This window comes from Platichthys flesus, chromosome 10, assembly GCF_949316205.1.
Source record: "Platichthys flesus chromosome 10, fPlaFle2.1, whole genome shotgun sequence".
In the NCBI taxonomy this organism is placed as follows: Eukaryota; Metazoa; Chordata; class Actinopteri; order Pleuronectiformes; family Pleuronectidae; genus Platichthys; species Platichthys flesus.
In genome coordinates, this window is record NC_084954.1 from 18994402 (window position 1) to 19007518 (window position 13117).

At 39.7% G+C, this 13117-nt stretch overlaps 1 protein-coding gene across 1 annotated transcript in view; it reads left to right on the forward strand.

The window, feature by feature from the left end:
• The window catches only part of alk (ALK receptor tyrosine kinase), a 330599-nt gene that overhangs the window by 239213 nt on the left and 78269 nt on the right, over nucleotides 1-13117 (forward strand). The window lies entirely within an intron of this gene.

A 13117-nucleotide genomic window follows, 5' to 3' on the forward strand; every position in this document is an offset into this window, starting at 1 on the left:
CACAATACAATGATTTTTTTTAAACTCACCAGGCATCTAAAAATGAAACTTTTTGGTTTCATAGGAAAATTCTGCTTTATCTTAAAGCCCAAAAGGTTGAGTTCACTGTGCAATGTTATATTGAAGTGAACGTTTTGAAGTGTCGCATTCTTAGTCTCATTATTTTAGTCTTAGTGTTGTCTTGGTTTGTGTTGTGGTCTCATTCCTTGGCCTTATGTCATACAGGCCTTTGTTTGCAGTTGTTGTGCTGCAACTGTTCTAGATTACAGCACTGACATATCAACAGTGCAGGCCCTGAGGGCTGCCAGCATCCTAGAATTCATCTCCTCTTATAATGATTAGTGGTCTGTTGTGCCCCCAAGGCTGGTCCACATCAAGAATAAAAATGGATTCAAACCCTTCTGAAGGGACTACTTTCCTGACTTTCCTTACCCATTACATATTTTTCAAAAAACTCATCAATTTGCCAGTAGAATCACTCAAACTTGTGTTTGTTTATTTTAAGTAGTGCAAACATGTTACTTAGAATATATATTAGCAATTTTAGGCCAACAACTTTCTGTGATTAAATTGTCTGCAGTGCCGGTATCCAGCAGTCTGTAGATCATTCTTGTTGCAGCAAAAGTGCCAGTCATTTTTTGTACATGTAAATCAGACATGTAACATGTGATGTGGTCTTGTGACACATGATAAATTAGTCAGTTAGAAGAGGGCAACTATTTCCTGTTGTCTTGAGCCATCATCCATTTCCTTTTACTGCAGAATTTTGATGTTACACAGTGAACATGTTTTAATCACAAGTGCTGTCACTCGATTGGAGCAATTTCCCTTGGCTCTGTAAAGTATGAGGTAGCAAAGTAATTGAATTTGGGTCATAATTAAAAAGGCCAAGGAGCCATGTGATGTCTCCCCCCATGTCTTTCATCTTTGTTATAGAATAGCAGTTTGTCTGAGAAGCAAAGATTTCATCACTGAAATTAGTCATTTATAGAGGTCCTCCACACTTTATTTGCCTTGTAGGGTACAGCAGAAGTCTGACTAAATTGGATATGCAGTTGAATTTGACATTGACAAGTAGAAAACACAAATGAGTTGAGGATCAGTCATGGACAGAGCGGGGTGATTAACAATAACATTAATATCAGTCTTACTGTAGTTTCCAAGCCAGTTTGGAAAGTACCAATTTGATATTTTCCCTATTTGTGTGAAGAGAAGTGGAGATGGTAGTTTTCATTCCTCTACACAGGCATGGTTAATGTGTTTCCACGTTTCTTTGATGCTCGCAGCCCTGACATCTGCCAACTCAAATTTGCACTAATATTTCCATCAGCAGAAAAGCATTACACAGTATGAATATAATCAGCGGAGGTAAACTCAGCGTGGCCGCTGTTTTTAACTAAGTAAAATATGTTTTGTTGCGTGTGTTTCACCTTCATCCATGTGGTTTGTTACTGTTAACTGCTGTATTGTCCAAAACAACCACAATAGTTCTGGCAGACTCATGTTTTCCCGGTTTGAGAACTGTGGAGGATACTGTGTTGGAATTTTGAATAAGCCCTTGTTATGCTGGAGTCATAAGTCATTTTAAGTTCTTGATTTCTGTGTTATTGGTAAATAATCTCAGATCCCATTGTTGCCATCTTGTACATGTACTGATCTAATTCGAACTAGCTCCAAATGGGCTGTGTCCTTAAAATACAACCACCTGAAAAAAAGTAAACCCTCAGCTGTATTTAATCTACATATTGTTCTTTATTCAAAAGCAAGGTCTTGCAGGTTTTATTTTGTGATTTTCCCATCCAGATTGTGTAATGATTGCACTCAAAACCCTGCTCTCGAATAGCTCAAATACTCCCTGCTTGTGTCTGCTTTGCTCTAGACTCCTGCTCCATGATGGTGTCGTACATTTTTATTCAAGCACAATGATGGGAAGCCAGTGTAATAGTACAGCCATGAAAAGAGGGGAGTGCATAAACTTGGTTAAAGTAACTGCCTGTACGGGACTCTGAATTGTCAACACAATACTTGGTATTCTATTGTATGTGGACTTTGACAAACTTCTTGCACAAAAAAACTCAAAAATTCAAAAGCAGAGTCGGAACCCGAGAGCAGAAGTTTCACAACCGCACAGAAGCAGCGAGCTCAGGGAGTATGGTTGTGTAGCAAACATGGTACTTTTAAAGGTACTCACCAAATTACGTCAGTACCACCGTGTGATTGTATGTATATGTGAAAGACGTCAAATTTTGACAGCTTTAGTCTTAGTCTTAGTCTTTCGACGAAAATGCATATTAGTTTTAGTCACATTTAGTCATTTTTATCCTTCTTGGTTTTAGTCTAGTTTTAGTCGACGAAAACTAATTACATCTTAGTCTAGTTTTAGTCACATTTAATAGCCACATTTAACTCCTTTTCTTCCCTTCTCAGGCCCAGAGACCGCCTGTTTTGTGTCTCTACTGCATAATTGTCTAGCCTGCAGTACTTAGGTTGTCCATTAGATAGCCCTCCTAGCATAGGTCTATAGCAGGGGTCGGCAACCTTTACTATCAAAAGAGCCATTTTATTCCCCTCTTCCCCCAAAATACAATTTGTCTTGAGCCGCAAAACATATTTGATAACAAAGCTCATAAAGTTTTATATCAAGTTATACTATACAAAGCTATAGTTTGTTGCATTTATGAAATTATAGAACGACAATATAGAAAACTGTGCTTATGAAGAGGAGAAGAAAATAAACAGGCAAGTGTAGGCCTACTTTGAAATAAATTAAACAAAGAACTATGTAGGCTATTTTAGTCTTCCCCATATTTCTTGGAAATGTATGAAATAAATAAAAACAAAAAGTGCAGCCTTATAGCTTAAGAATATATATTTTAGTTGGCTAAATGTGAAAACAAAAAATAAGAGCAGATCTGGCTGGAGGTGGACACAGATACTGAAGCTCGGTAGAAACCACCTGCAGCTTCTGCTCTGAGCAAGAAGCTGCGGCGCTGATCTCTGAGCAGCTAAGGCCAGGGAAACTCTGTGTTTTCACTGTTTCCATAGTTAAGAAGCAGCCGGTGAGTCAGTGACTGGCTGCGTCACGTGAACAAGCTCTGATCTCACTGTGTTTCTAAGCGAGTGAGCGGGGGCGGGAGGGCGGAGCCCTGTCACCGGTGTGTGGAGCTATCTGGTAGCACGCAAACACACACACATCACGGCCTGTGATGTGTGTGTCTACCCTGTGACAAAAGTGATTACTATAAGCAATATCCACTGTACTAGAATTTTGTCGGTAGGCGGCGGTGGCTCGAAATTTGCCTCCCAATTCTCTCCCTATTTTCTGAGCCACAGGTGGCCAGACTAGCATGCTTATGAAATCAGTAACATTCTGTGAGATTGTTTAAGTAACGCTATGGCAGAAACTGAGAGTGATCACACCTCCTCCTGGTGAAGGTCAGACATTTTGTTTTTGTTGTAGTGAGAGAATAAAGTATGTTTAAATAGTACCGTTGCGTACCGGTACCAAATCCCGGGGACTTGTACTGGTAGCGGTGTGATGTGAACTACCTAAAATGACATAAACATTGTTTGCAATTGTGTATTTGCCAATTTTTGTTTTGCCCATCTCTTATCTACTAACATTGACTGGGTTTATGACCAGGGGCCCATGAAGACCTGTTTGCCTCTGAGGATCTCTCATGTCAAGCCTCTGTAAATAAAGTCATGGATTAAGATTAAGATATGTTTATTCATACCACACACATGCAAAGACATGCACAACACACCCATGCTATGGCAGGCAAATTCAACCTCTGCATTTAACCCATCTGTGTGCAGGACAAACAGAGCAGTGAGCGACCATGTACGGCGCTCAGGGAGCAGATGTTGGGGGAGTAAAGATCCTTGCTCAGGGGCACTAGTTAGGGTAGTGAGACGCTTGGATTTTTGGACAGATCAATCCAGGTTTGTCTTTTGTTGTCTCTCCGTGGAGTTGAACCAGAGACGAACCAGAGACCTTCTCTTCCCATAGTCCAAGTTTCTGCCACTAGACCACCGCCTCTCTCATTGGTATTGACAGGAAGACTTGACGAGACATTCACAGTTGTTTAGTGTCATGGATTAAGCTACAAACTGATTTAGCACATCAGTTAATCTCTCCCACTGAGTTGTGTTCATGACTAATATGGCCTAAAAAGAACTAGAGCCTCCAGCTGGGCTGGGTAAATATGAGCCCCAAAAAAAGACCACTTATTCCAGTTTCAGGATGTGACTTAAGAAGAAACCAATACTGCAGTGAGCTGGGTTTCAAAATATTGTATGGCAATGGCAGTGTCCTCTCCCTGGTGCACCGTCATGAGTGTAGACTCAACCAGTCACTCAGATAAGCGTATCTAGCAATAGAGGATCAGTATAGCTCCATAGAGAAACTATGAAACGACTATTTTAAAGAAGTCAAAGTCAGTTATCCTGTAACCCCTGTTCTCTGATATTATGAGCCAGGTGTCTCACCAGCTGTATCCACCTTTATGTGCTGACAGAGAGGTGGACTTATCTGGAAGGAAGAGTGACGCCACATCAATCCCTTTTTGTGGGGAGGCGGATTGGCTTGATAATGATACAGAGGCTTTTGAGGATACTGCTGAGAGAGCATTCCCCACAGAGAGACACCACACTCATCCTGTACAAGAGAGCAGAGGTTATGGGATAAATAACTTCATCTTGTCTGTTAGTGGTTTTAACAGCAGCTGCCTGAAAAGGAAAAAAAAAGAAGAGGCAGACTGGCCAGTCACGAAAAGCAGCAGATCCCTCTATCCCAGTAGAGACACATGCAAAACAATGCATTATGTAAACTAAGCTTTCATCACAAGTGGGCCTAAGTTAAATTAGTGGGATAAGATGTGATGAAATTATATTGACACCGCACAAACACACTTAGATGGCACCGGCTGGTCAGCCTAATTAAAAAGAATCAAAACAGAGTGCGACATTTGTTTATTTATTGTATAATGTTTTGTGTGGCCCACCCACACCAGAGCTCAAACTACATTAAGACTCCCACTCATCCAGATGGCTTGCCTGCCCTGGTTACTGAGGGTTTTCTATCATACTGGTGGGATGAACTGCTGAATTCTTTCTTAATTTTAATGTTTGTCTAGTTTTTTATTCAAACGTGTGGTCTTTAGAAAAAAATTTTAGATCAGGAATTGTTGATTTCATTTCAGATGTTGTAATGCACCCAAAACCCTGCGCTCACCTGCAAATATCCCCTCTCTTTGTTAAGATTTGCTCTACTTGTGCTCAACCTGTCCACTTGTTCTCAGATAGGTAAGGTTAGGTAATGTATACTTCATTGTCCCTTATGAAAACTTGTCTTAGGCTCCAGGCCACTGCATCACAAAAGATATATTGTTGCTTGGACAGATATTCTGCTCTTCAGCTTTTCAGCCCAAGCTCATGCTACTTCTGTATAAACATATTTCAGTTTTATATTACATGACATATGTTTTATTTTTAATATCATAAACATTGTAGAAATGCCATCATGTCAAGAAACTAAACCAGGAAGACAACCTGGGGCCAAACACCCCTCACAGAGAAGGAGAGTGCAGCCGCTGACGTCATGCAAGGAAAGAAGTCCTTAAGAAAAGCTGGAAGGGATAGAAATATTGATAAGACAACCCTCAAAAGATTTGTAAAGAAAAAAGAGAAAGGGAAAGTAAAATCAGTAGCCTGGGGTGCAGTAGTTGAGGTAAAGAGAATATTCACAGATGAGATGGAGGAGGAGCTTGCCAATCAATTGAAACAACTAGCTGACCAGTTCCATGGCCTTGCTCCAGTTAAGTGCCGTGAACTGGCATTTGAATACGCAAAGAAAAACAATATCCCTGTCCCTGCCAATTGGACAGAGAAACAATGTGCAGGTAAGCTAGGGTGTGCAAGAGATCACATGAATCATAATAATCATAATCGTGCTTAATTGACCAATCCCCATGATTCTGTTACTAGTCCGATATTAGTTTTTTAGAATGTGTGGTTGTCCATCTAGCTGTTAGGATTTGAACTATTACTACATGTGTTGTTATGGTAGTTTTAAAGTGGAAAAAGTAAGTGGACCACTTTACCCCCTTGATTTATCTGGTCTGTCTCACTTTACCCCAGCTTAGGGGTAAAGTGAGACACAAGACCACTTTTTAAAAAATAATTATATTTTCACTGCCCTTTGTCCTGAAGACACTCCGATCATTTCCATTGCTAGAAAGCATCCTGAATTAATGGGAAATGTGTAAATTTTACTGATATATAATTTTTGCTCGCCTAGAGGGGAACAAATGTAAAAACTGTCTCACATTACCCCGCTCTCCCCTATATGAAATTGGGGTCTGATCCTGAAAATATATATCCCAAAACCTTTTTGCCATAAAAATGTTTCCTAGATTTATCTTTCTTTCCATCTTCAACAAACGTGTTTCAATACTTCTATGTTTCTATGAGACTTACCATTGCCCGCATGTTTGATTTGCGACGTCATGTTTATTTGGTCAAACCAATTCTTCCCGCACTTGAATTTAACTCTTTGATACATATAAACTTTTAAGGGACCAAGACCTTTATGATAGTGCCACTATGGGTCTATTTACAAAACTATTTCCTGTTTTTTTCAGAATAAGTTTGCTCCTATTACAGCTGTTCAGGGTGATATGAGCGGAATTGGTGCACATCAATAATGCAAGAGTGAAATTATAGGACTGTGGGACGATTTGCTGAAAATATCACAAAATAAGGCAACAGCCACAGATGCAGCAATCACACATACTTTCTTCAGGAAATGCAACTATTCTCGCTTCATCTGGGGTTGTTTATTTGGTTGGGTTTGCTTTCATCCTCTGTAATTTGCTCTTGGCAAATTGTTTATTTCTCAGTCTCAGAATAATTTGCTTAGCCCAGAATTGTAAGATAGTTGCATTCAGGTGTGACTCAACTGAATATACAATAGCCTCTGCTCACTGTGAGTGAATTTTTTAGTTTTCGGCTGTAAAAACAACATGAAAAAGTCAACTAACTCTACCTTTCACAGTTGTATGTTTACTGCCATGAGGATTGTGACGAATCTTTGTAATTTTAGTATAGTATATGGTACTAAAATAGAAGAGTAGAGTATATGGTTTATGTAGTGCTTTTCACAATAACATATATTTGGAACATGAAATTCAAAGTAGTATGAAAAAAAACCTTTAAGCTTTAAAGGTTTAAACTTTTTAGCAAAACAGTTTTCTAATCGATAGCCTTTAGATTAGCAAATAGGGGATTCCTCCAAAACCCTAAAATACATCCAGCTTGTATCCAGTTTACCTCATCTATCCTCGGATTCCAGCTGCATGACGGTAAATCAGCTTTTTCTCTCAACACATAGCCTTCAGATGTGTCATGTTCAGTTTGGAGAAGTGACATTCATTCAGCTTGGCCATGTCAGCCTGTTCGATCTAATCTGCACTTCTATTGACATGTTGGCTTATGCCTGTCGGTATGGCATTTTTCTTTCCGTCAGAATCGGTGCGGATTAGGTGGAGATCCTGATCTAACAGCAATCACAACAGCACCCCAACCACCTCCTAACTCCTTAACCTCTGCTGCCTTTATACATACCAAGTCACACGCAGCCTCGTTTTCATTCAATTTCATCTCTCCTCCACGGAAAAATCACTTCAATTTGAAACAGCCAACATGATTGATACCTATGGCAATGTCTCTTTGAGGGTAAAAATCCCATTACCATGTAAAGCGGTTTCCATTTCCGTCCTCCCCTTCCTTTGGTTTTACTGCTCTTACATTCAACAGGGTGTATGGACTTTCGGCAGGATGTGAGATATATGGCCTTGTAAAATGTATACAATGTTTTTTTTTTGATACCAACATTATCAGTAATCTGTTTTGTCATATCCGTTTTTTTTACAGATGGCTATTTGGATGAGACAAGGACACATTTAGAATTTATTTTATATGTTTTGGTGGCATTTGTTAACATAAATTTGCAGATGAAAGTAAGAGAGATGTGACGGGTATAAAGTCATGTCTTCTTATCAAGAAAGGAAATACATTCACTATACTCCCTATCGGATGTGTAAAAGCCTCCACACACCTTTTTCAAGGCAGGCACTAACTTTATAAAAAAGAAGAATACCAGAGTTCCACTCTAAGTTGTATCAGGATGCATTTTGTATTCCAGCTCATGCGATCTGTAAAAATTTCATCATCTTTAGTTTCCTGAGAAACCAGGCTTTCATAAGTCAAATGAAACTTAATCAAATTACACTGAGACGAATATAACCGGCATTATGTCAGCGTTGTTAACACAAACAGAGAAATTTCAGCAAAACATGACCAACAACTCTGCAACTACTGTCCAACAAGGCTTTGTGTGCCTGCAGGACTGCCTTCATTCCACAATGTGCTTTCTGTCCTGCAACACCCCCTGGCTGAATTCAACTCATATCCTCTCTGTCTTTTCATTTTCTTCATATTAGTTTTCTAATTAGCTTTCTGATTCAATTTGCAGTCAGTAAATTGAATCAGGACAGTGACGAAAAAGAATCCAACCCAAACAACATGTGATGAAAATCGCTGAAGCAGGGCCAATGAATACACAAGAGAAATACTTATGGGATGCCCTCAGTATCCTCTTTCCATTTCGTGTTCAATTGTTCACATAGCCACACAACTTTGGGAAGGCCACCAATGCTGGTCTTTTATGATTAATGTTTTTTTGTCTTCTGTCCTCCAAACAAAACTGAAGCATAAGACTGGACTCGATATAGGGATGGACGCCATAGCTGCCTCCTGATGCCTGGCTGTTCTTTATGTCATAAACCGGGAGAAAAAACATGTCAAATAGATATTTCTGAAAGATTGTTTATGTAATTTAAAATAGTTCTTATCACACTGATGTTTATTCAAGTGTTCAATCTTCCTGTAAATTTGGAATTAAATAGTTATTTGATGCAATAATATTGTGGTAAACTGTAATGATTGACATCTGAGACGGATTATGTGATTGGTCGAGCGTGTACATCGAAGGGACCTTGCAACTGAAGCTCTATCCCCATGATCTTACACACTCTTGCTTCATTTCCATATAGTTCGAATTGGAGACGTGTCGTCCATCTTTTGATATAGTCTATGGTTTAAACCTGTCTCTGTGACCCGAGCAGAGAGTCACAGCTTCGGGGAAATATTACCACTGTGCAACCCATTACTCTGTGTATTGTTTGTCCGTGTTCATGTTTTTGTATTGTTTGATGAATGAGACTCACAGCTAATGCAAACCAGAAGCCACAAGACAAACAAACCTTAATGTGGTTATGACATAAGCATCCTACATCCTCACTAACACACACGTACGCTGCACATACAGTAAATGACAATTAAAAGAGCTACATTAGCTGGAGCAGGGCACTAAGGGAGCATAAATGAATAGCATTATGAAAAGAGTATTCTCAATTGACAACGAGGATTAGTTGGCATGAGCTGTTCTGTGGTAAACAACACATTGTCATCTTTGGGGAAGCTTCCACTAAACTGAAATCTGAACAAAGGTCAGGTGTTGTTGTTCTGTATATAACCAACAGACCATTTGGACACTAAGGACCATAATGAGAATTATCAGCATCCGCATTCAGATTAGTCATGTATATCTAATTCCTACATGTGGAGACGTCATCGTTCATTTTCATTTTATTTATCTATAGTTAGGACTGTGCCTTGCATGGTATTCTACTAATTAGGTTTAAATGTTTGAGTGATGTGCACTGGCAGCTCCGCTCTGATCCACTGCTCAGTTAATCAGTGCTGCGAGCGCAGGCACAGACGTAGCCTGATAAGATATACAAATAATTCACTAGTCCAGGAGACTTATGGACAATTTTACACCGCGAGTAGATGGAGCTCAGGTTTATCACTTTAAATTGCACTACAGCTCTGTCCATTTATTATAAGTACATTGAGGATTTTCAATTCTAAGCACAAGCTCCTTATTTTTTTTACCCTTTTTACCGGTTTTGCTGTTTGTTTTATTTAAATATGAATTTCAGTTTCATCCATGGCCATCTAGATTTAAGAGCACACTTGTTTGCTGTGGACGTTTGCATTTATATTATGCAAAAGAAGATTGCAAGAAAATTGCAATCCCATCATCGTCATGCTGAGTGGTCACTCAAACAGAGAGGACGTCTCTAAATTTGGCCCTGAGCCCAGCTGGTGGCTCCACTGCCTCACCATATGTATATTACAGTTGGCAAATCATTTCAAGGTTATCAAGGAGATAGTTGGAGCCCTTATCTTGGACTTCATTTCCTTTCTATTATAGGATATGGCAGGGAGCATGTCCCACACTGCAAAGCTGTTCTGTAGCGAGGTGCTGTGGTGCTGTAACATCACTTCCAATCTGGTCAACACTTCCCCTTCTACCCTGAGCAAAATCTGATTGGAGGGACAGGGACAGAGATGGAGCGAGGAGTGTTTGGTGAAAAGGGACTGGAGAGGGGTGAAAGCAGCGAAAGAGGAAAGGCAATAAAGCATCTAAAAAAGCTAAAACATAAGAGGGGAAGCTTGCAAAGGTAGCAATGTGAAGCCTTTGGAGTCAGAGCATAGGCATTGGGGAAATCAGAAAAACTCAGAGCCTGTTTGTGTAGTGGGCTTGTGTGTACATTTGTGCATTTATGTTTGCTGTACCCTTACGAGCGCAATTCTCTCCAAACAAACACGAAATAAACCCTAAAATAAACACAGACTGTTTCCTATTTCCCAGCGCACTTGGCATAATCGAAAGTCAGGGACCTGCTGGGATCTGTGTTCATAACGACGCCATCAGTGGGCTGTGGCTGCTTAGAACCTTGCTGATCTTAATTTTAAATCTTATCTTATTAGAGAAGGCAACTCTCTTTAGTGTTGAATACAAATACAATATAAACCAATACTGTGCAATTTAGCTCAAATGTAAAATCTTCAAAACTTGTATTGTTCTGAAGTGGAACTGTTCTTGTTTTTTTTACATCCTATAAAAACAATTCAAAGCAAATCACAGTTGCAGGATGAACAGGAAGAGCCACAAAATTTACAAAACTGCAAGATGAAGCTTGACCAGGAAAACAAGCCCGATGATTATTGGCAGCACATTCTTTTGTCAGATTAACCCAAAGTTAATTTGTTTGGATCAGATGAGGCACAGCATGTTAGTTGTGGACCTGACCAGGACGACAACAGTGAGTGTCCTGATATGACAGGGCTGCATGAGTGTAAAAACAGGTTTGCATAACCAAATACTGAGTGAAGACGTGAATCAAAAAGCTTGGTAGGAGAAGAGAACAATGACCACGATCGCAAAAACACTGCATAAAGAAAGGTTTAAAAATATGACCTGTGTCGAGTTGGCATGTTTGGATCATTTTCAAGCAGAAGGTAGGGCCAAAAAAACCTTTCCAGCAAAGAGCAGCTGGCAAAACATCTCTCCACAGATTTTAGACCGGTAGCATCCAGGTCCACGAAGACGTAAATCCAGACTTACAGAATCCATCCATCATCTATACTGCTTATCCTTTTGGGGGTCGTGCTGACATTGGGTCAAAAGCAGGGTAAAATATGAAACATTTTAAATAGTGGAATCTCTCATTCATCTCACTCAATTGTTGCAGCTGGCTCTTTACTATGGACCCTTCATGATAGTTTAATTAGTAAAAACATTTCTGTTCATCAAATTAAAAGAAGGACTAGTTGATTTTGTCTTAACCCTGAACAAGGTTGTTCTCGCTTATATCCTGATACTGCATGTGAGCTTTTCTATACCTCTAAAACCCAATTCTCTACTGCACCTACAACAGTAGCCCTGTGATAGACAGGTGACGTGTCAGGCCTCCCACCCAATGTCAGCTGGGATTGGCACCAGCCCCCCCGGTGACCCTCAAACGATAAATAGAGCTGATGGATGGATCGTTCTACTACAGCCTTGACACTTTAAAACAGTTTCTCTTTTATGATTACTGAAAGAGTAAGTCTTATCTTTTTGTCATAGATAAGTCAAAAGTAGGACAATTTAATTTATTATTGTATTATAAATTTGTTATAGCACAGTTGTTTACTTAAACACAAAAAAACAAAACCATTTTTACCTCCATGTACTTCTCTGCCCTATCCTGAAAAACATCATCTGAAATATAAACAAATTCTGTTATTTTATTGTTTTTTGTACCCAGTCGATATAGTGCAGTGTATTTTTCTATGTGTTTATGATTTTTATGATTAAGTGTGAACTTTTTTGTCCCTTTGTTGGTTTATTTCAGATTACATCAATAACAAGTACATCTAAAAAGACATTAACCTAATCCGAAATTTGCTGAAGAAAACTTGGTCATATCCGAAATTATTTATTTACAATGAAAAACATTTATAGTTATTTAAGTACATATGGGAAATAGAAGGCGCCTGTTTAATGTACTGTACAGTACATGGCAATCTGGGATTGAGGAGCCCGAGTGGAAACGTTGTAATGATCAACCATCAACATTAGTTTCACAGAGGTGTTGGTGTGAAATTGCTGCAAACTGGACACTTACTCTAAACAGTACTGCAACAGTCCACATAGTGTGGATATCAGCGACCAAAATACAGCTCTTCTAAAATAACAGTTCAAATTTTTTTGCAATTTTTAATGATGCATTCCAACATTCATTATATTGTGTGTTAGTGTGTGTATGGTTAGCCGCAGCTTTGTTGCCATTTGTTGCGAGCGTGAGTTGGTGTGTAAGGCTCGGCAAATTTACTTTGTGGTCATGGAGGCAAGTATTCACCGTATTTTCATGTGTGTCATGACTTGTATGTAAAAGTGAAGGGATGGACAAGAGACAGGGGGAGGGTAGAGAGAGGGAGGGAGGGAGGGAGGGAGGGGGAGAGAGAGCGATTGTTGATGAGCTCGGAGCCAAAGAGAAATCAGTACAGTTTGCTTAATAAAATTAGGGACCGTTGAACTGCACAAAGCCAGCGGCTGGCCGAGGGAGGACGGCATTCACCGCAGGACCGCAGCTTGCCACAACACAACAACTTGACCTGAGTGTGTGGTTGTCTCTCGACCCTCAACACACCTGCTGCC